Below are 26,244 nucleotides of genomic sequence, written 5' to 3'. Positions count from 1 at the left end.
AAGCGTCAAGAATTTATTCTGGAAAGTGCATATTTAGTTTCATATACTTGATGGTTTTTTTTTAAATAACGTCAAGTATAAGATTATACTTGACAGTTAAAAACTGTCAAGTATAAGATTGATACTTGACGATTAAAACCGTCAAGATTATTTCTTTAATATATGTCGCACCCTTACTGACGGTTAAAAACTGTCAAGTATTGTAAAAATAAATGTCAAATATGGTATTTTCCTGTGGTAGTGAGTCAGCTCTACGCTTTGGATCATCAAGATTCTTCTCCTAAGTTCATCCTTGCAGAGTCAAGCTCGACGCCTAGATCATTAGGACTTCCTGGACTCCCACGATAGAGCTGCATTGCCTGCCCTACCATAATCCAGGATATATCTTGAGGATGCGATGCATGTCAATGCACGTGCCACTTCAAATTCATTTCAATCAATACCACACACTTGCATACATATACTTTCACAATATTTGCTAGTCTATCAAGTTACAATACAATATATATAATTATAATCAAAATACTTGCAAATAATTTCACAAATAAACAAGTAAAATGGTTACTCCCATTTACCTTTAAGCCTTACTACTAAGGGTTACCAACCATACTAAGTTCTTAAGTGCAGATTCCTCAAGAGCAACTTCACAGGTGCTCATCTACATAACACAGGGCCCCTCAGTCAATTCTCAACTTTTAACATAGACATTATTCAATTAGACCAAATTCCTTAACATATATAATAGTTTAACTGAACCTTTTTTAAATTTACTTATCCATTAATTTATAGTCATTAGCCCTATAGGCCACTCGAACACCTTAACCACTTCCTAACACCATTCTTTACACACCATTTTCATCCTTTCACCTAACTTTTAGGCTATTTTGAGCTAAAACTCTCAAAGCTCAACCATTCAACTCCATACTAGTCACAAACCTTAGTTCTATATATCGATATCCGCGTTCTAACCCTTCTTTTAGACTATAACAACCTCAAAATCTCATGATTCAATTTCCAATCGATGAAATTCAATGAAAAGGGGTAGTATTGAAGCTTGAGATTGTGCGATACTTACCCATAAAGTTATTAATTTGAAGCAGACTCTCTAGCTCCAACTATAGCTTGCCCTAGCAACGCTAAACTTCTCCATCCTTTCAGATGCATTTCCAGCCTTTTTCACTTCTAATTTTAATGAGTTGATCACATCAGTTTAAGTAATTCCTAGATGATGTGTTGTGGTACACACAGCTTCTGCTGCGGCGCATGCACAGTGAGAAAATTCTTACTTGTTCTCGCACATCTTGCCTCAAATTGTTTTTTTATCCTTCAGTCCTATCAATGTAATGCCTAACAACACAAAAGATCAACTCAACATCCAAATCACACAATCAAGCTACTAATTACTAATTACCCTGATTAGCAACTAGTTCTCCTGAGATTAAAATTCAAGATGTTTAACTAAATTTTAATCTGTTGGTGTGTGAGTGAGTGTGTGTGTTTTCAAAATAAGTCTAAAACTGACGTCCAATCCACCAAAAAGAATTTCAAGTAATGCTCATTTCAACAAAGAAGAGTAATGCAACCACATCTCCCGTCGTCTACAAGATGAAGAAAAAATATGTAAATATTAATTTTATTAGGAGGAGATTAAGATAATTTCTAGAATATTTTTGGAATTAGTTGAATTTCCATTATCATTTGGGATATATGTTCTATTTAAGTCATGCATCAGCGGTTAATTTTGGCCATGAAATTTTTTTATGCACCTAAAATGGCTCGAGTTTTGGAAGCCCCAAAACACATTTTTTTGAAGACACTCAGAAAATAATTTGATAAATAAAAACATGGATAAAAAATTAGGAGCAGGGAACTTTTGATTTTACATTAAAACCACAGAAAACGGTAATGTTGAAAGCAAGTTACATTAAAAACCAGAAAACGTAATGTTGAAAGCAAGTGAACCAAACATGAACTTAGTTTGAAGAGTTGTGGGCTGTGGCTATATGGTTAATTTTATGATGTTTTCCTTAAAGACTAGCCAAACAAAGGCATTAGCAAAACACTAAACCAGAATATATTCTGGTTAATAACCAAACAAAGATTATGACTAGGAAAATGAATTGAGCTAATGAAGAGTTATATTTTTTAAGAAGCATAACCAAGAGATTGCATGGCTGAAGTTGGCGTTCTCAGTTATTTATTATTAGGATAACCTACATATATATATATATATATATATATATTGATTTGAAAAAAAAATGAAAGATAGAAGAAATTGACAAAGATGTATTTAAAAGTAATTGAGCTACGTATAAGATAATAGTAGTTTACAAGATTTTATTTTGCTAAGACACATTCAACACTCAATATGTCTTAATTGTGAGTATTTTGATAGGTGATGTGTAAGTATTTTATTAAGTGTTTTTTGAGACTCAAAAATAATATTGTAACCTTGATGAACTCTCAACCCAACTTATCTAAATTTTTCATTGAAAAATATTTAAGATTTATTGAAACTGTCACACAAAAGTAAGTGAGATGGACATATTAAGTTTAGGTGAAGAATTAATGGCAAGCCAACTAGAGTAGTTGGAGATAGACATTGACATCAATCATAATGTATGATACTCCTTTTGTCTTAAATTAAAGATATTTTTAAACAAAATTTTACATAGTAAAAACCCCATTAAATACACTTAACAACTTTATCTTTCCAAAATAAAATATAAACTTTCAAAATACCCATCATTTAATTTATATTAAAAAGAGAAGGACATAATTAATTATAGAGAAAGAAAGGGTTGTATTAAAACTGGTTATTTAATAAATCTTAATCTATTCAAAGTGTCTTATATTTTGGACGGAGAAACTCCTTCAAAAGTGCCCTATAATTTAGGAATTATGGACATCCACTCATATAATTATATAATCATAATAATTTTAATTATTGTACAGATTTGTTTTGACTTTTAGGCACATATAACTTCTGGTAAATACTCTTTCATATTGAATTATTTTGAATTAATGTGCAGTTTTTTTAAAGACTTATAGAAGATATTGAATATTTTTTAAAAAAAACTTCTCAACAGATTGATTGAATGATAAAGTACTGACACTTTTTGATTTAAAAGAAAAAACTTGGAAAACCAAAGTGAAAGTTTGAGTGATAGTATCTTATGGATCACTCGATTCAATTGTGAAAATCAATGAGATATATAAACAAAATAAATTGTTAATGTGTTCTTCTTTAAGCATGTTCTTTGGAGCGAATGATATACTACTTTGGTTATTCAAGTTCTTCTCACAAGAGATTTCTAATACATAATTATTTAGAGAATAATAGAGGAGAGAAAGAAAATTGTAGTGCTCATTTTGATTTTTTTAGAAAACCATTTCTTCGCAAATCAAATAACTAATGAACAACAAGAATGGAATTTAGGTTCTTATTATTGGAAAACAAAATGCTAACAAGTAAAAAAAGAAACAACATGAAGAAATCCAAAACCCATATAATCAAGTAAGGAAATTTCAAAATTTTGCATCATATATTTTACAACACACATCACTCCATTTTATAATAGTACATATTCCCAAAAAATGAAAAAAAAATGTTAAATGAATAGTAGCTAAAATTGTTTCAACAATTATTCAGCTTGAAGTAACTCTTAACATTTTCCATAAATATAACCTTGATTTTTTTTAATGACACCACAACATCAACCATTGAAAGTCGTGCCTCAAGTAAGTCCTGGCAACAATTTAATGCTAGCTCAAAAATTGATGATATATAAGGTGATATATTACCAATATTTTTATGTTCTTTGAGTAGCAAATTGGCATCTAGAATATTGGTGATTGAATGTGGTGTTGATTTGCTAACCCAATGCTTCAAACTTAATCCTTCAACAAACATCTCATCTGTTGGCTTCTTCCTTGTAAACATTTCCATTAATAAAATACCATAACTATACACATCTCCTTTAACAGAAACAACTCCTTCTGATCCATACTCTGTTGAATAGTTAATAAGAAAATATTTAGTAATAAAATAATCTAAATTTTTATAAAGCATAACAAACAAAAGAACAAATAAATAAGTCTAAAAAATATTATTATGCCATTACCTGGTGCCATGTAGCCAATTGTAGCCAAAGTTTTGGTATAAATTTCTAGTTGTCCTTTACCAAACAATCTAGCAATACCAAATCACTAAGATGAGCCACCATGTCTTCGTCTAATAAAACATTGCTTGGTTTCACATCACAATGAACAACTAGTGTAGAAGAACTATGGTGAAGGTATTCCAAAGCAGCTGCCACATCAATCATAATGTTCAACCTTTGCAAGACATTTAAACAATAGTTATGAGAGTATAACCATTTGTCAAGACTACCATTTGCCATGAATTCCATTATTAGAGATTTGAAATGATCATTTGAGCAACAACTAATGATCTTAATAAGATTGCGATGGCGTAAATTGCACATGGCAACACATTCAATATCAAAACTTCTCAATGCTTCCTCCATTTCCAACTTAAATACTTTGACAGCAACTATTTTTGAGTTTGGAAGAGATGCTTTGTATACTAATCCAAAACTTCCAGAGCCAAGAAGATTACTCTCATTAAATCCATTTGTTCCTTGCCAGAGGTCATAATAGGATATCCTATTTGGTATCTCAAGCTTTATCAAGTCCCTAGTGGTTGAATCATTAACATGATCTCTCTTACACTTTAGAAAGACGATGCCTGAAATAACCAAAATGACAGCCATGCATATGATAGGCAATGAGCAGTTTATTAATAGCTTCACTTTATTTGAAATGAGCTTGTGTTCTTTCCTACATGGGTGAACTTGCAATAGGGACTTCCCACAAAGATCATTATTCATCATAAAAGATTTAGCAGTGAAATTCTGAAAAGGCCCCCCACTTGGAATTTCTCCATGCAATAAATTATAAGAAAGATTAATGTGTTGAAGATGGACTAATAACTCCAAGGATGTTGGAATCATGCCAGACAAAAAATTATGAGAAAGATCCATGGACTCCAAACTTATCATGCCACCAAACGATTCAGGAATATGACCTTGTAATTTGTTTTGGGCTAATGATAGGGTTATCAAAGTTTGCAAGCTACCCATAGTTGTAGGGATGCTTCCTGAAATTTGATTTTGTGACAAGTACAATAATATAAGTGTCCTCAAGTTTGATACCTCTGGTGAAATTGTCCCACTTAGTGCATTGCAAGACATGTCTATTGCCAAGATATCTTTGAGACTCCAAAGGGAAGAGGGTATAGGAGAAATCAATTTGTTAGAGCTCAAATCCAACTTTCGCAAAGAATTATTCCTAAGGCATCCTGGAACCACTCCTGAAAACATGTTGTTGGCAAGATACAATTCACTTAGACTTTTGAGTTGACAAAGTTCATCTATAATGGACCCTTGCAATCTATTGTTGCTGAGACTTAAGTACTGGAGGCTATGTAATTTGCTAATTGTATGAGGAATCAACCCATTCAAATCATTCCCATCCATGGATAATTTCATCAAGTTTGACAGATTTTCGAGTATACTGGGTATAGCTTCATTAAATTTGTTCAATGACAAATCTAACAAAATGAGCTTAGAAGCATTTGATATGCTATTTGGAATTTGTCCAGTTAGTTCATTCCTGACAACCATAACATTTTCAAGTTGGGAAGGCCAATCCCTAAATGTGATGGGAGAAGGCCAGAGAGGGAATTAGAGTCAAGGTCTAAGCTGGTCAATGTTGAAATGTTGAATATACTAAAAGGAATGGGTCCACTCAAATGGTTTCCTTCCAAACATAACAATTCAAATTTAACAAAGCTGCCCATTTCCTTGGGTATAAAACCTGGAAACACAAAAAAATGATTGTTAACAACATTTCCTAGCTACTCAATGTTGCTTGCATAATATATATATATATATATATATTAGCCAAAAAATATACATATGTATTATAACATAAAAAACTACACATCTGTAAGTAATCCAAAAGCCTAAATATTTGCGTTATGCTAGTTTGATTTTGCATAATTAAGTATGTTTTTAAAATAAAAAAATTAGGGAAATCATAAACTATCTTTGAGATGACATGATCATAGAAGATTTTTTTTGAAATTGAATTTTTATGTTGTAATTTTTGTATAGTTATTTAATAGGAAATCAATAAATTTGTGAAATAAAACAAAAACTTTCAAAAAAATTTGAAAATAAAAATAAAGCAGGGAAAGGATGTACTCTTCAATAAAGGGGGGAAAATATAGATTTGAAGTTAATAAGAGAAAGATAAAATCTCACACTTGGGAATGGAGAAAAAAAGATAGGTAATAAAATTTCCTCTTCAATGGTGCTTGCATTATATATATACATACATACATATATATATATATATATTGGTGGAAAAATACGTACATTGTGCAATGAGAAATTCTTATAGACCTGGTTCATCATGTTATCCATGATCCATCTAATAAAATTGCACCAATTAAATAAAATAAAATATTATGTGTCATTATTTTTAATGACTTAAATTTTTCAATAGAATAGCTATTTTAATTTCTTGCATTTTCCCTCTTTACTATCATTAACATCATAATTAATTTATATTTAATGGAATCTAAATGTCATAATTTTATTGGATGGACCATGAATGATGTGGCGTATTGAGTCTATCTAAGCATTTCTCATACAATATAACATAAAAAACTACATGTATCTTAGTAATCCAAAAACTTAAATATTTGTGTTATGCAATTAACCTTACATAAATATTCTTAAAAAAAAAATTAGAGAACTCATAAACGATCTTTGAGATGCTATAATTATGGAAGATTTATTTTAAAATTAAAGTTTTTTGAGTTGTAATTGTTTAATAATTATTTGATCGGAAATTAATAAATTTGTAAAATAAAACAGAAACTATTGAAAATTTTGAAAAATGAAAATCAAATAGGAGAGGATGTACTCTTTAATAAACTTTTTTCATGCATTGCAAATTAATCATGTGTGGCAACAAAGTATTAAACTACTTTTCGGTGATGTTTTTTGCTACAATTGAACTGAGACATCAAATATACTTTCCTTAATTAAAAGAAATGGTTCCACATCATATATAATGAGTCCATATGTTCCATTTAAGAATAATAAAACTTTTAATCACTCAAGTTTGCTTCAGGTATTGATTTGGTTTCCCATATTTAATTTTATCAATTTCGTTCCTTATATTTTCTTAAATTATCATGTGATAAATTTTAAAACACGAATGAACTCTTAAATTAATCTAATATGTAATATATGTTGATTAGTTGGCATGTTTAAGTAGCTAAGTGAGAAAAAAATAGTGCTCAAATAAGTTTAATTTTTATCAATCTAGTCATTTATGATGCATTTTTTTATTCTTTTCTTAATTTCTGTCTATTTTTTCCTACATAAATAATTATACTTCTTTCATTAATTTACATGGTTGTCATTAATATTCTAAGATCAATGTCAACAAATTTTAATAGTGTTGTTCTTCTTTGAATAATAAGAACCAAATCAATAGCCAAGGCAAACTTAAAGAACCAAATCAATAAAAATTTAAATTTAAAAAATAAAATTGATTATTGAAGCAAATTTAAGGGACTAAAAATTTCATTTTCCTATTATATACATACATCTCTGGGTGCGTGTGTATGTATGTATCTATTTTGCATCATCTTTTAATTTCAAACTAAACAATTTTTCAAAAATTATAATAAGAAAAAAATTTAATTTGAATAGTCTTATTAATTTTTTAGAGAGTTGAATATGTGGAACAATTCTTTAAACCTAGATGAATTAAAGTGAAACGATTTAATTATTTGTCTGACTATTGAAAAAATCTTGTGTTGTGTTTCATTAGTTTCATTAACTAGCATTTTTAGGTGGAATTTAATTTTTTTTATTTACTTTCATTATCATAATTTGTAATTTATTTCACATACGTATTTAAATATTTTTTATTTATATATAATGAATAACAAAAATACAACCCCAAAGTTGTCTGTACTTTAATGTAAAACCTACTTTATCATACAAAAATTATCAAATATTACTAAATCTATTATCTTTAAGAATATGTCTAAAACTCACGTTGAATATAACAAAAAATAATTTTAAGTAATACTCGCTTCAACCATAAAAGATTTAATGAATTTGCAAGATTAAAAAATTGAAAAAATTAAAAGGAAATAAGTTAAAACAGATAAAGAATGTCTTCTTGAATAAGGGGAGGAAATATATAAAATTGAAGTTATTCTTAGATGCATAAAATTTTAGAACAAAAGTAATGGAATTTTATATTTACTCCATTTCAATATGAATGAACAACAAGAAATTATGAATCAGATGATGAAAAACAAAATCCTATTTTAGATTTACTCCATTCAAAAAAGAGATTAAAAAATGGAAACATAAATATAAGTACATTATGCATACCTGTAAGTGAGTTACCACCCAAATACAATTCCTTTAAAGATGTGCAATTACTTATTGATTCTGGAATGCTTCCCTCTAATTGATTATAATCAGCATGGAAGATTTCAAGCAAAGGGAGTTGATGGCAAAAGTCTTTTGGCAAATTACCATTTAAATGATCCATGCCAAAGTCAACCATTCTTAAAGAAGACATGCTCCAAATAAAGGACGGAATTGCACCTATAAGAAAAATACAAAATGTTTGTTTGTTGTTAGTACATGCAGGACTGGCTATTCCCCAAATTCTCACACGGCAATATAAATAATACATGGAAATTTGATAATTAGAGGCCTGACATTAATAGAAAAATATACAATAATTTTTTTGACAACTCCCTCACATAAAAATTAAAGGGATTTTTGTAAGAGCCATGTCTGCAACAACTTTCTTGACATAAAAATTCAAAGTTAGCAATTAAGAAAAATGGATTGCATTAATCAATTAACACTAACTAAATTGATCTTGGAGAGAATAAAAACAAGATAATGATAGAATGAAACAAGAAAGCTATATGAAATTATATTAATTGACGGTCATATTTTAGTAGTCAAAAAATTAGTCTAACAATGATAAATAGAATTGACAAAAAAAAAAAAACACACACACACACACACACAAATATTTCCACAAGGCCTTTCCCCAGTCAGATTCTTTCTATCAAGAGAGTTTGCACCCTCCCCCCTCCAAAAAAAAAACACAAAAAATTTCTTTCTTATTTATTCTAATATATTTATTGTCATAAGTAAAAATAAATAATAAAAAGTGAGTCTTTTTATATATAATTGGTAAATACTATCCATTAGGTTAAATATGAGGTTAAATTAGGTAATAATATTTATCACAAAAATATTACCATATGTGTCTTTGATTTTTGTATTTGTAAGGAATTAAATAATTCATAAAAACTACACACCCACGTGAAAAGTGTTGGGCAACATCTAAATAGTTTGATTGCAAAATTAAGAATTTTGTCTTAGTATATTAACAGCGAATGTACACTAAAAAAATATTTCAATATTCATGAATGCGTATGAACATATCATGAATATAATTAAACTTAAAACATTCCATTTGATCAAAAAAATATAAAACATTCAAATTATCACTTGGTATATATGCTCTATTGAAGCATCCGGGGATAATTTTACCCGACAAATCATTAATTTTATGCACATAAAATAATGCAAATTTTGGAAGCCCCAAAACACACGTCTTTTTAGGAGACGATCACATAGATTTATATTTTTTAGAACACCATTGAAGACTTACTCACATTGAGAAATAACACTAATACACTCTAAGAGCTCCAATTATTTTTTAAATGCAATGACCCCTACTTGGCAGGACCAATAACCACAAAATAAATTAGTTTTTTTGTATGGGATGTGCGTGTGTTTTTTAATGTGATTTATTGAGAAATTTAGATGGCTTATCTATATTTGCATATTAAAAAAGAAAGAAAGAAAGAAAATTCCCATTTGATAAAAGGAAAGATAGAAGCATCAAAACCAATGAGTCAATCTTTTCTATAATATTCTGTATAAGATATTAAAATTAGATCATTATAGGGAAAACAAATAATCAAAATTAACCAATCTTAGAGGCTTGTCACCCATATGCTGTAAAATCTTTTCAAATATATAATCTTTTAAAGATATCCAGTTACTTAGTTGCACTGGGAATGTTTTTCATCAATTGATTCAATATTTTGTTTCACTATGAAAATTTTGCACTGGAAAATTGTGCCCCCACCATTGCATGAGTGTGTGTCATGAAAAATAAAAAAAAATTATATGACATACAAAATGAATGAAACGATGAAAAGCAAAATATCATTTGAAATTTATTTTAGAGGAGATGAATAGCGGATAAACCAATAAACACGTTACAAATATATGTTTGTTGATCCACGATATTATTTAGGTATTAATGACTTGACATAATCAACACTTATTTAATTCATAATTGACTTTGGAATTCAATAACATAATCTAGAAATAAAAGATTTTTAAGAAAATAATAATAAATAATAAAATCAATATATAATTTAGAATATCCAAAAAAAAAAACATATCTGTGCCTTGTAAGGCTTAATCATTTTGACAAGCACTTCAAGAAAGTTTAAATGACAGAATAATATACATTTTTTAAAGATAAAATCAACCATTACATGAATGTATAGTATGAATGAGATGATGAAAAATAAATTCTTTTTTACATTGAATTTATTGGAGAACAATATTAGAAAAAAATTAACTCACACAACTACGTACCTATAAATGAGTTGGACATCAAATATAATTCTTTCCAAGACGAGCAGTTACATATTAATTTTCGAATATAATGCATCCCTCAAAATAATTATCATAAAAAAGACTTCTAGCAAAGGGAGTTGATGGCACATTTCTTTTGACAAAGTACCATTTAAATGATTCCTTCCAATGTTAACAACTCTCAAAGAAGGCAAACAAGCCTATACTTTTTGAATGAAAATATCTTCAATTGAAACTTTTGGAGGAACTATAGAATAAGCAATATGTTCGTCACCCACGCAAAGCTGTAAAAATAATACACAAAATTCCCTTGAAAGCATAAAATTAAGGAAGGGGTGCATTATCCATAACTTGTCGCTATATCTATTTTTATTGAAGAAATTTTGAAGAAAGTTAATAGGATTTCACTTATATTTTACATTAAATTGAGCATGTAATTAGAAGCTCTTACAATGCTCTTTAACACTAAACAGGTATAGGTGTTTTAAAAAGAATAAAAATTGTGAGCTTGTAGAAGAAATGCTGCAGAAAGATGATAGAATTTCACTTATTTGTTTTACATTAAAGTGAGCTTGTATGGTTAGCAGCTTTGACAATGTTTTTTAAACAATGTTATAATTACTTTCAAAAATTGATGTGCCTTTAGATCCGTTTGGATTAATAATTATAGCAGAAAATAATTATCATATACAGTTCTCGGAAAAATATGATTTAAATGGGAAAAAGCACAACTCTGAACTAATATGTTTGTAATTAATGGGTTTAATGATTATATTTTTGTCTATTTAATTCGTCTACTATAAGTTTTAAAAATAAAATAAACTAAAGAGATAACATATACAGTTCTTGGGAAAATATGAAATAAATGTTTAATAATTATAGATGGACTTGAACTGTGAGGCAAGGAATAATGAACCAGAATATGTGATAATTGGGCTTTGGTTAGAAGATTTACTTTCAAACAATTTAAGATTTTTTTAAATTTTTACACTAATTATTGATTTACGATTAGCAGTAATTAGTAATGTCAATCTTGTTATGATATAATTGGAATTATGTTTATTAAATTTATATTATTTCTCACATAAAGCAATATATGTAAATAATACTATCATCATTTTTTATTCTACTGTTTATATGGGATTTTTTTCTTTTTTAAATTAAATATTTTTTTATTGATACAAAATAAAATTTTTTGTAGCAATACAAATGAAAAAGTACATACTTATTTAAAATGCATTTGACAACATGAAAAGCTTTTTTGAGTATATTGGTAAAAACTTGTATATTGGAAACAAAAATTCACAACTCATCCATGTATTTAGGCATATCATGGATATAATTGAAGTTAATGCCTTCCAAGTTGTTTTCTATATTTGTAAAGAAACAAAAGCATGCGCGCGCACATACACACAAAAGAAATGCTGGGAAAATGAAAAAGAAAAGGCAAGAGAGAGGCATCAAAATCCAAGTGGTCCTTTCTATTATCCCTATCCAATTATATAGGTATAGTGAATATAGATAATGCAAATATTACAAATCATCTAGATTAAACATTCCTAAAAACTTGTCACTCGTACGTAATAAAAACCTTTAAAATATAATCCTTTTGAAGATGTGTAGTTACTTTTGCATTTGAAAATGTTTTCACAAATATAACTGATTTAAAATTATATTTCATCATTACATGCGTATGTGTCATCAAAATATATGTGTGTGCAAACAAAACGATCTCATTTCAAATTAATTTCTATTCGACAGATTAGAAAGAAAAATAAAAATGATTCACCCCAATAGCACAACCCCATACATGTACGTATAGAGACATATATGTAATAGCACCAAGGTATAATTTTTTATATCCTATATATCATTTTATCCATAATCACTTTGGGATTAAATAATGTAATATTCTAATCCAGAGTTAATTGACATTTTATTCATATAATAACTTTAAACACATGTGTATATAAGTGCATACCTGTAAATGAGTTGGCACTCAAATATAATTCTTTCAAAGATGTACAATTACTTATTGAATTTGGAATTCGTCCCTCTAATTGATTTTCATCAGCATCCAAGATTTCCAGCAAGGGGAGTTGATGACACATTTCTTCAGGCAAATTGCCATTTAAATGATTCCTTCCAAGTTTAACCTTTCTCAAAGAAGGCATGTTTCATAGAAATGAAGGAATTTCACCTAAAAAATGAAAAAAATTTAATTTATTTGATGGTTTAAACAAACTAGCTTTTACTTCAAGAATGAAAATATCTTCAGCTTAAATTGTTGGGCAGTATAGAATAAGCACTACATTTTACCCAAAACAAAAAAAAAACAAAAAGAATAAGCACTACATTTTTAGATTAAAGTGAGGGGTACATTAAAGCGTGCATAAAATCAAGGTAGCGGTGCATTAAAGTGAGCAATCAATTAGAAGCTCTCACAATATGCTTTTTAACACTAAATAGATATAGGTATCATAAAAACAATAAAAAATGATATATAATAGTAGAACTAAACATGGGAGATTTATCAAATCTATTAATTGACAGCATGAAATCTTTTAAGAGTTCAAAGAATATAAAGTAACTATAGTGTAGAAAGAGAATAAACATATATATTTGTTATGAGAATGGGATGTATCATCAAAATTACTTTGCCACAATACTCTTAGATAGAGAGAGTGCCACGAGATAATATATACTCAAGACATTCATATTTTTCACAACATAATTTTAAAAAGCCACAACGCACAATTGGAAAGACCAATAACCGTAGAATAAATTTGTTGTCCATTTGTCTCGTACTGTGTGTGAATTTTTATGTGTGATTCATTGAGAAATATGGATGGATTTGTATGTTTTAAAACTAATAATAAAACTTTCCATGAAAAAGATAATGCACGGGGGAAACGAAAAATGAAAGGCAATTTATAAACACAGAAATTCTATCAAAGTAAGATAATCTTTATTGTTGAACTGAACTATTAAATAGAGAGGTCAGTATAGAGTTTGAAAGTTGATTATTTGACAGATAGATTATCTGTATATTGCTGTGGAAGATCACCAATCTCATTTGGAATGCCTCCGTCAAATATCAAAACATGAATAATATGTCAATATATCTAAAGTATATGGAAGAATTTTCCGAAGTATGCATTTTGTTTATTCAAGTTTGCAGTGTTCTTTTACCATCAAGATAATCCATTCTTTTACCTCAGTTTGTCTTACATATTAGAATAGATATTCATTTTCAAGAACCGATGGCCGTGTAGATCAGCTATTAAGACTAATATATTCTTTATTCCTGTGCTGGCTCTTATTTGAATGCATTGTATTAAAGGAACAAATCCGGTGCTCCAATCACATGTACATACGTAATTTATTGAAAAAGTACAATTCATAATTTTTTAAGAAAAGGAGAACTGATCAAAACATGTATAGAAATAAAAAAAGAACATATAATAGTCGAGACAAATTAACCAAGATCCTTCCACATGATCCTTGGGGGAATATATCATGCTAACCAAATAGAACAATTTAGAACAAAAACAAACATAGGGATAAAAAATAATTCAAAACATACCTGACAAAGTGTTATAAGACAAACGTAATAACTCAATTGAAGATAAGTTGGAAATCATTTGAGGAATGCTTCCTGAAAGTTTGTTTCTTGAAAGTCGTAACATTTTCAAGTGTTCAAGTCTTCCTACCTCAATAGGAGTACTTCCTTCAATTAAGTTAGAATTCAAATCTAATGTCTCCAACCTTGATAGATTGAATAGAGATAGTGGAATAAATCCATCAAAGCTGTTATTTTGAAGATTTAAGTGCTCGAGTGTAGATAGATCTCCTATCCATGCTGGAACTTGTCCATGAAAGCCATTGTAGCCCAAGTTCAATAGTTTCAATCGACTCAATTGAACTAACTCTCGTGGTATTTGACCATAAAAATTGTTGCTACTGAGATCAAGTTCAACTAGAAATGAAAGATTTCCGAGTTGTGAAGATATGGTGCCTTTAAGATCCATGCCACCAAGATTCAAGGAATGGACCCTTCTATGGCGTGTATTGCAGGTAACACCAACCCAATTACATGGAGAAGAAGAAATAGACCATATAGATAAGGAATCATGTGGATCTGAAGTGATAAAAGATTTAAGGCCAAGAAGTGCAGATTTATCAATAGTGATGTTTGCATCAGTCCAAGCTAAGGAGGACAAGAAGGAATGGAGTGAGAACATAAGGAAAAGAAAGGAAAGAGATTTTCCCATGTTTAGCATATCAGACTTGTCCAAAATTGCAAGTTGTGTATCTAGGAAAACACACATCATTTTATACTTCTCCAAGTCCAAAGCAAGTCAAGGCATGCAAACACAAAAACAAATGGAAAATTAAAAGAACATCTCTCCGGATGAGATTAGGAAATTCAACTAAATTATTAATTATAATTAGTGCGTTTGGTAAATAATATCTGTTTTCTGAAGATATTGTTTTAACCTTCTCTCGTTTAATTTTACCACATGGATATTATAGCTATCAAGAGTCTTCAATTGATGAATATGTAATTCACGGTGCTATTTCTACGGGAATGAGTGATTTTTTTTTTTTAATGGAACCCAAGCAATTTTGTTTTAAATAAAAAAGCATGCATTGAATGGGTTCCGTATTAGTCAATCAATCAAAATAATCAAAACAAAAATACAAGGAGAGAGGGACGAAAAAATTTGCAGCCCAATACAAATTTGAATACCGTTTCCTATAGAAATCTCATAGCTTGTAGAGTTTTTACTTCATTGACTCGTGTTTATTTCAAATTAATTTTAATTCTCTTAATTCTCTACTTGTCTTGTATTCATAGCTTATTTATTTTAATGAATATACAATAAAATACATAAATTGTATAGAATAATTATTTGCGAATAACACAGGCAAATGTTAATTTAAGTGATCTTTTCCCCCTCAAAACAAAAAGGCCCAAGTATATACAACAAGTAATAAAATAATGAATACTGTATGATCTGAAGGAGATATGTTCATAGCCTTTGTTCAATACCGACTTTTGCTCATTAACCTTAATTATCATCATTTAGTGAATCATTTGGTGAAACGACAAACTGATTTACAAGTTTAATTACATCAACTTTATCACCTCCAATATAATGACCTAAAATTCTAAAACAAGAAACATTATGAAATTTTAAACAATAGCTATCAAACCAAAATAATTATGGTTGCAAAGAAAAAAGTTAATATAAAAAATATTAAATTAATTAATTAATATGAAAATCCTAGGAAATTGATGGCCAACAATAAGTCCATATGACTAATTTTAATTATTAAATTCTTTTTTCTTTTTAAAAAAGAATACATCCATTCACTTTCATGGTTTGATAACATTTCTTTCAGCACATGGTGTGTTGGACTTTTTGACAGTCTTCATAATTTAGTCGGATGTGCTATATCAATCGTCCTTTTGTAGGTACATAGAGTGCTTGACTTGTGAGTAGACCTCAAAGTCACAGTTTTCCATTTAACATGAAATAGCTTATAAATATCTCTTTACGTATATTTTTTTAATTGCTCATAAGTGTTCTTTTATTAGCTAATTACTCAAAGAAAAATATCACATGCAACCAATGTCAAAAGCTGCATTATATTTTCCTTGATTTACCTCATCGTGGGAACATGGGCTGGCCCATAAGAAAAACATTTAATATCAACACAAATAACTATGAAAAATTAAAAGTTGTCCTGTTAAAGTAGTTGTGAAATGAAAGAGAAGAGCAAATTTTCATGAGCAAGGATCATTTTCAGATTAAAGCAAAACTTGAATGAAATTTTTGATATTATCATCATTTTCCTACCTATAAAATATGAAATCATCAATATAAAAATGAAATCAGTTTTTTCAGAAGATTTAAAACTATTAGCTAATTTTCTTAAAAATTTAAATTTTTGTTGATAGTGAACTCTAGAAAGAAGAATGATATATACTAAAGCACGTGCGCATGTACAAGTTAAAAATGAAGCACCATATGTTACAATAAAGATCACATTAAGGACGCAATGCCGTAATTGATATTTTCGTTTGAAAACTAAAATAATAGGAAAGACAAGCATGCTTGTTGAGTCTAAAAGCAGAAAATTGTATAATAATATTAATTCTAAATTTAAAGTAACACTCACTTAAAATCTCTCTGAAATAGAAATTCGGTAGGTGACGATAAATTCCACATTACATTATTTGATTTGATGATGTGAAAATGTTGTGTAGAAAAAGTGAAAAGAAAAAAAGGAGATTGTGTGTCGTATAATTTTTTCCATTACCTCAATGATTAAGGGCCACAATTTTATTTTGGCTGCATTAACTTTTTCGTTGTCAAGTATGATAGACCATAAAATAAGCCCAGAAGTTACTTTAATGAGAAGAAGTTTTTCCCCTTAATTTCACTGTGTTGTACAATTTCACTTTTGGGACCATTTTCATTTATGGTCAAGTCTGGCAAGCTATAGAGAGTAATCCCATAAAAACGTTATTGAAAAGAAGCTTGCATGGATACATTGTCCCTTCAATTATGCATTTCCTTTTTTTTATTTTTTTATTTTTGGGCAAGACAGTTATTCATTTCTTCATGATGGATATATAAACTCTACTATCTATAAAATTATTGGTTATAAATTTACAACAAATCAAACCACCATGAAATATAAACTGATGAAAGAAATCTTTGTTGTGTGTTCTGCCTCGTTCTCATCATTTCACATGGTTACTAAATATTTAAAGAACAGGTTCTCTTGTAAGAGTTTCATAACATTAATATTATATAACACATTTACTACATGTACATATAATCAATTTGTTTTTTAATATTTACTATAATGAAAAGAAGTTAAGAATGCTCAGTTCTATAATATTGTTGGGGATCTTTGAAAACACACTTGTGGCAGGATTCAAGGAACAAACACCAACTCTATGGTTCTTGTAATCAAGGGTAGCCTAATTTTTAGATTTCAAATAGTGTAGTGCATACAAATCCTTGCTATAGTCAGAGCTAGTTCCATTTTAAACTTCAAATGTGTGTGTAGTATGAGCTTTTCCAAGTCTTGTGTGACATTTGCTTATTGAGTTTTGATATCACTTGTTAGGAATGAGGAGTGATTACTCAAAAACAATACAAGAGAATAAATGGACAGGAATAGTAGAGATATACTACATCTTAACTTAAAATCTCAATAAATAGTTTATTGATACTTTTACTTTATTCTACATTAGTTATCAAGCCTTAATTTTATTCGATGTGAGATTTTCATATCGGCTCAAGTTCACTCACACTTGTAGAATCTAACTTTTTCCTCCTTAAGTGTGAGTCTTCTTATATTAAAGATGCCACAAATACCATGTGCCTGCTTCTACAATCAGGTAATAAATGGGTTCAAGAGATGAAAGATGAAATTATACCTTCAATAAAAGGGGGAAAAACTTCGCATTACTAAATTAAATACTTTTTTGGGGTCCTTTAAGGCCCTGTAGACATGACCACAAATCAAATAAGATATTGATAAAGTAATCTTCGAACTCAAAGTGACAGTTGAAGAAATTGAACAACAAAGAATATTTTTTTTTTCTTTGATGCAATCTACAAAGTGATGAGGATGTGATCGTTATTTTTGCAATTTATACTAAAATGTTTTGATTTACTCCCGAAGTTTCTATCAAATGATGATTTCAATAAATTCAAATGCATTAAATTATAAAACTGAATACTTCGTTTTTCATTTCCATTGTTTTATTTCATTTATGGTTATAGTCTAGCTGGCAGGCCATGGAAAGTACCTTAAAATAAGATTATTAGTTATATATCGAAAACGTATATAAGTTTTCATATTTTAATTGCTTGGATGTGCATATCAACCACCCATTTGTCATGGAGTATTTGATTTGTAACTAGACCTCAAAGTTACACTCCATTTCACACGAAACAGCCTTTGAATATCTCCTTGAAGCATATTTTATTTTGGTAATATCATCTTAATTCACCCAAAGAAAAATTGCACAATTGACTTTAAAAAATATGTGCAAATAGTGTGACTTTTAATTACTCTTTGAAATATTTTATATATTGCATGTGAAAAGAAAATAATATGTATTTTTCAAAAATCACTACACTCAATCAAATAATCAACTTTTACGTGAGAGACTTGAAGTGGTAATTATATGCAATTTAAAAGAAAATCATTTTGAAAGATTATATTGAAGGATAACATCCTAACAAATTTAAACTCAATTTGTAAATTTAATTTATAAATTATAATTATTATTAAAGATAACGTGTTTACAATATGAATAATCTGATTTTGGTTCAAAGCTGAATATTGGTCACAATAACATGATATTGTGTATACATCTCTAAAATACTTGTTAATACACATACATATATTTAATTAACTCCTGGCATGCTTGATGGTAGTCATAATCCATTTGACAAGAAACAACTTCTTATGAATGATACAAGAAACAACTTCGCTTCATTTACCTGCGGGTTAAGTTTAACATTGGTAATAATAATTAATGCCATTTTGAAATCCTTAAAATTATGAGATCAAAGATCATTTTTTAGATTAAAACAAAACTTGAATGAAATTTTTGAGATTATATACTTTTTCCTGAATATTAAATATAAAATAACCGATATAAAAATTAGTGAACCACAAGTTATGAAGTCCTGATTATTGGACTTGATTTTTTAAGTTGTATTGTTGGGTTCAGGTAGGCCTAAGTCATGATGCGGACACAAATCAATGTGAATAATTGAATGTTGCCCCCAAAAAGAAGTTGATACAAAGAATGAGAAAGAAAATTGCGTGTTGTATAATTTCTTCTGTTATCACATTAATGAGTAGTGCCCACATTTAAATTATCATTGCATTTTGATTTGTGGTCGGTAAAAATGAAAATTGTGATTTATCTACAAGAGTTTGCGATATTTACAAGCTATTTCCTGTAGAAGGGGGTGGAAAGGTCTGCTCATAAGTCATGAATGCCATATATATACAAATAAAAAGTCGACAGATATAATCAATTAAAGTTTGACGACTTTAGGGATACGTGTATTTCTTTTTTAAGGGACATTTCCATGAAACACGCTATTTTTAACACTAACAAAAAATTAGTCATAAAAAATTAGTAATATTAAATTCTTCTTTTCTATAAATGCCCTTGATAAATTATATTGTAGAGAGAGATCAATATACATTGATTTAATTGAAAGGTGATCTTGAAAAGTAGTTACAATTCTTTACCATGGTAGTGAGACAAATCACTTTTAACTATGTTTATTAATCCGTGTGAAGTAGTTAAATGCTTTGTATATTTTGGTAATTACTGTTTGTTTGTTACAAATCCCGCACTAACATAGATACTAATGAACAGTGATTAAAAATATAGATAACAAACTGTAAGACTGATTAAAGACTCTGATCTTTTGGTATGCTTATATAAGCATAATTGTTAAGTTAATACAAAGCATAATATAATATTGTTATCAAACTAGTTTTGAAAAGTTGTAAAAGAAACTTAACAAGTCAAGTTGATATATTTCACAAATTTGAGATATTTATAAGCTGTGTGAAATAGAGTGTGACTTAAAGCCCACTTACAAATTAAGTACGCCATATACCTAGAAATGAAAAGTTGATCGACATAATCAGTGAAGTTTGAAGACTTTTGGGATACATGTTTTGTGGAAGGGAGAATTCTGTAAAGCACGCGGTAGTTGTATCCAATGCATTATTTGAGTTTTGTATGGTGGGAGCAAATAATTATTGTTATGCGTCTTATTTATTTGCTGCATCAAAAAAAGTTTGTGAACATTAAGAGGAGTGATAGTAATTTGGACTTCAAAGGGACATGTTGATCTCTATAAAGAGACGAGGAGAGAGAGAGGAAATAAGAGTGCTAACATTCTTAACACCAACAAAACAAATAGTAATAAAAAATTAATAATATTAATTTTTCATTTTTTTAAAATTCCCTTAATAAATTGTATTGGAGAGGGATATTATATAAGGGGAAAAAAAAATTAAAGGTGATTAATATATGTTAATTTTGATTGGAAGGTAATCTTGAAAAGTAGTTACAATTCATTATCATTATAGGGATACAAATCACTTTTGACTATTTTTGTTAATCCATGTAAAGTATTTAAAATTGGAAATTATTGAAATTCTAAATTTATTAATAATAATAAACTTATTAGTCTTAGTATTACTATATTTTTCTACAAATGCGAACATGGTCTAACTCATAGGAAAAACATTTAGCAAGGACACAATTAGTTTGAAAGATTAATTGTTGTCCCCTAAAAGAATTCAATTAAAGACTAAAGACTTTTGGGATATATACTTTTATTATGGGACATTTCCGTGAAATACGCACTAGTTGTATCCAATGCATTGAAAAGAAAAATCTAGCTAAAGAATGAGAGTCTTTAGCTGAGAAATTAAAATAAATAATATGGCCATGTTATTAAATTAAATTTTATCAAAATCTCCGCGAGGTTTGTTATTTGTCAATACACAAATACATTTAATTAACAAATTCAATACATGCACTTATGTGGCCTGACAAAGTTGCGTACGTAGTAAATTTAACTATGGTTGATAGCAGTGTGAATTTTGAGTGTTCACTTAACGAATGCTGATTTTAGTGAATTCTAAAGAATCAACAACCTGTTACGGAGATGTTTTTCTTTGGATTGGGTTGCTAGACGGCTAGACCCCATCCCAACTAGCTCATTTTCTAGATCATGCTCCTTTTAAATCTCGGAGTATTGATTTAATTTTAAAATTGCATGGTTGGGTTAGTTATACTTTAAGTAATATCATGTCAACATGGCCTGGCTCATAAGAAAAATACTTATTAAGGATACAAATCACTATGAAAAATCGAATGATGTCCCTTAAAAATAGTTTGATGCAAAGAATGAGAAATAAAATATTACGTGTTGTATAATTTCTTCTATTATCATGCTGATGAGGGCTCACATTTTCATTATCATTGTATTATCTTGATTTGTGGCCGGTCAAAACAAAAATTTTATTTTTGTTTTGAAAATGAATTTTGGATATTTATAAGTTTGTTTGTGTGAAACGGAGTGTGACATTGAGGTCAACTCAAAAGTTAGTATAGAAGAAATAAAATAAATAGATTAAAAAAATAAAAATGAAATAAGATGATCAAAATATAAAAAGGGATATGTAAAATATATTCATAAGAGAGAAAAGTAATTTAGTTCATGAGATTGGAAGTCATGATTTATGAGGTTTATGAGGTTTTAGAAGGTTATCTACTCTTTTCCAACATATAAAGTATTAAATAATTAGTATGAAATAAAAATAAATATAAAACAATTAACACCAAGGCATCTCAACCTAAAATGAGAGAAAAGTCCTCGATGAGGAGGAAGAAGGCTCTACAGGATGTAAATAGAAGAAGCGTTATAGAATTGATACAGAATTGCGTTTTATTATTTTAAATTCAGTTGAAAATACAATTGATATAGTGTGATGCTAATGTAAAAGGAATGGGCTAATGCATAGGGACTGGAAATGTGAGGCAAATTTTAATGGGGCGTGGAGATATGGGCTGATGTTGAAGGACTTATTAGGAGGACGTGGATGGAGGAACCAAAAGTTATGCAAAAGTTCTGTAGTGCAAAAAATAAAAAAAGCAAAACACAACAAAAAAAAGGCTATGCAAAAACTGGGTTTCTCTCTTTCAATTTTTTTTTTTTTAAGAAAGAAGGGGCAAAGCCCATAGTACTCTTCCAATTTTGATTTTATTTCTTTATTACATTTTTCCTTTCATAATCACAGTACATTAAAAGAACTAATTCCAACTTGTCTACATCTATGTGTTGTTTTCCTTTCAATAAAAACCATACCACAAAATTTAATGATGTTTTTGTATATAATGCTTTCATGAAAAAAAAATAAAATGAATAATAAATATGAAAAAGAGAATATATCATCGAAAGACTAAGAAAATACTTCTAGTACAGAAATGACTTTTTACAGCAGTTAAAAATGATTTTTACAGCTATTAACGAGACGATGTTGTTCTAAGGGATGTAGAAAGTCCCTCTTTTTACATCGGTTATAGAGCCGATGTTGAAAATATATACAAGAAAATTAAAAAAAATTTACTTAACTCTTTTTACACCGGTTCAGATCCCAACCGGTGTTAAAGGGGCACCTTTTACATCGGTTGGGATCGAAAACGGTGTAAAAGGTACACTTTTTACACCGGTTATTACCATAACTGGTGTAAAAATATTATATTCTACAACGGTTGTGGTATCTAATAAGCGGTGTAAAAAGTAAGTTTATTTTTTTTTTTATATTATATTATTTTATTGATTTTACCCATTCCTGTGCATAGAAATTGCCAAATCAGACAGCTCAATTAATTTACAATTATTTATCAAGTATTTATCAACTATACAAAGCTATTTAACTAATTAAAAAAAACTAATAATTGTCTAAATTGTCAAAATTGCCATTTCCTGTGCATAAAAATTGCCAAATCAGACAGCTCAATTCATTTACAATTGTTTATCAAGTATTTATCAACTATACAAAACTATTAACTATTAGGAAAACTAATAATTATCTAAATTGTGTCAACTATCAAAATTAAAACATGTCTAAAAGTAACAAAAAACCTCACAAGTTCTCCACAAATAGGTTGCCCAACGTATGCGGATGTCTTCAATTTCAGCTTCAGAAAATGCATCTAAATTTTCGAACATCTAAAATTTGATTCATAAAGTAGGCATATTAATCAATCTTAAATAACAGAATAAAATAAAATTTTTTAAAAATTATATATTTACCTCTTTGTAAATTCGGTCATGCCTAATGTGATAATATTGAGCATGTGCGTCATGACATATAGACTGCACAAGTTCGTCTCTCACCGGTTGTCTATGACTCTATATAAGAACAAATCATAAAAAATTAGTAAGAAATCTAATAGTTGAACATATTAATAAAGTATAGCATCACCTTTGGCTCAATCCATGTGGGATCCTTGAGCTCATGTCCATGCTTTTGTAAGACTACATTTTGATATGTTCTCATTGCCCTATGATCAAAGATTACCAAGTTAGTAAAAAATATTCAAAAAAAATTAAATTAAATAGTTTAGTAAAAGTATTCTTATAAGTCTATCGTCTCTTCATTTCTTTCCAAGTTTTGTAATGGAGGGAGCATAAAAGATGACAGTGTTGCTCTTCATTGAAAGAATAAATAACTACCAATGGTCCCTGCAATGATACAAGTTTAAAGTAAAACCATATTAAAAAAACTAAATTATAAATTGATCCTTACGAGTGCACATATGGAGCCATAAAAACGTCCTTTTTGACTTCACATATTCTCTGTTAAAGGTACACGGCCCTTAACTCTGGAGTATTACTTTCTCTGTCATGTGATGAAGGCAAAGGAATCCAAACTTTATCACCTTTGCCCGATGTAATGCACAAATGATGAAGATACCTATAACAATGCAATTATATTAGTTTACTAAACTTGATGATTAAGTTTACTTACACAATGCAATTATATTAAAGAAAAAATATACTTACATCATAAATAGTTCAATATGTGGTGTTGGTAAGCTGATTATTTGATAGAAGTCGAACCAAATTCTTTCCGATCAATTGTCACTATCAGTTTTCTTGCCCACAACCTCCGGATCCATTTCTAAACTCTTGAACTCGAATGATAAATCAACACCATTAAAATCATTCGTTGATGCGGAGTCAATGAGGGTTGTGGAAGCTTTAGGAGATTCGACGAGGAAGCTTCTATATAATGAAAAGACAAGAAATAGTTAATAAAAAACATATATTAGGAAGTTGCCTATATAATAAAAATTGCCAACAGCTTCAACCACAGTCTTCGCCCTCATCAGTAGGGAATGGACCCAAAGCATCTAGCACTTTGTATCTGCAACCACCCACTCACTGATCATTTTGAATTTGTTTGTGGTGGATGGTTGACCCCAAGCTATAGATGCTACCAAGAGCAACCAAGCATTTATCAGGATCTTCTAGAAATATCTCACATGGTTCACCAATGTTGTCACCAGAAGGACCCTCTGACAGCACGCTCAAGAATATTACTCCCTTTTATACTATGAAATGCAGGAGATGTATGAACTGGTTCAGCAGTTGTCTCCTGTCATGAGCTCATCATGCTCATCATCTCCTCCTTCATTTGCTCTTTCTTTGTAGAAGCCGAGCTGCAAATGAGAGCTTCAAACTCATCCTTAATCTGTTGCCTCACAGTGGATATCAATGTATCAAGCTCTTCTCTAGTCACTACACCCTCCTAAATTGGGACGTGCAGGTGCTCCAAAGTAGTCCTTAATGCCCACACCATATCCAAAAACCCCCCACCAACGACCTGGATGCTCTGGCTTGCCCTGTAGCAACTGTTAATCATATTCTTTCTGCCCTCTGGAATGAAGCTTCCTTGGGCTTGTTGCTCCTTAAGAGTATCCTATAATATAAAATAACAATATTAATTAATAATATATACAATTGTATAGAAATTTAAAGGGACAAGGAATAATAATTTTACTTACAATCCTCTTCGACAATCTCCCGTGCTATCTCACTTGTATAGGCCTCCTTCTGTTACTGATGTCCATATCTCCATTTCTCCTCTCGAGAGATAGGTGATGGTGGAGAAAGGAGTATGGAAGGATCAGACTTGGCTTCTTCTTCTCTCTTCCTTCTGTTTCTCTGCCATCAGTATATCATCAGCTCTAGCATAACCTCCACGAGAACAGGGGGTGTGGGGGCATTGATTCTGCCGAGCAATTTCTCTCCCTTAGCCTCGTTTTTCCTGTTAATAAATTGAATTTTGGAGTTATAATTGAAGTAAATCTAAATAAAACTTAATAAATTAAAAAGCTAACAAACCATAGCCTTTTCAGAGTCTGAATCCTGACAAATTCTTCCCAAGTATCTTCATCAAGGAACTAGTATGTATCAAGAGAATTGGGACGAGCCTGACCCTCTGGCCACCTCGATAAAGATATATCTTCTAGCAAGATCAGTCTTAAAATTTCTCCAACGTGTTTCCACGGTAAGAAATCAACTTGTGTCGACAATCTTGATTAGATGGAACATCGTATGTGAGCTACAATGAAGACATAGATAATAATCAATAATTGCCTAATAATATATAACTTAAAAAATTTTAATTTTTAATTATTTACCTAAATACTTTTCCAAATCTGTTCCTTTTACACATTCTGGCACATCAGGCCAGTCCTTAAACACAATAGGAGGCTTAGTACGTGATAGGAGGCCAAGAAAACTAACAAACTTGGCTTTATGGGGCCCTATTGGATTCCATCTCTGGTCAA

At 29.5% G+C, this 26,244-nt stretch overlaps 1 pseudogene; it reads right to left on the bottom strand.

Annotated features, from left to right (window-relative positions):
* Window positions 1-266: 266 nt before the first annotated feature.
* On the bottom strand, window positions 267-15,076 carry LOC129301115 (probable LRR receptor-like serine/threonine-protein kinase At3g47570; annotated as a pseudogene).
* Between the last annotated feature and the right edge of the window lie 11,168 nt (window positions 15,077-26,244).

This window comes from Prosopis cineraria, unplaced genomic scaffold, assembly GCF_029017545.1.
Source record: "Prosopis cineraria cultivar Desert tree isolate PC_DT_omini unplaced genomic scaffold, ASM2901754v1 PC1902, whole genome shotgun sequence".
NCBI classification, from domain to species: Eukaryota; Viridiplantae; Streptophyta; class Magnoliopsida; order Fabales; family Fabaceae; genus Prosopis; species Prosopis cineraria.
Note: the sequence above shows the minus strand (reverse complement) of the source record. Positions and strands in the feature narration are given on the sequence as shown.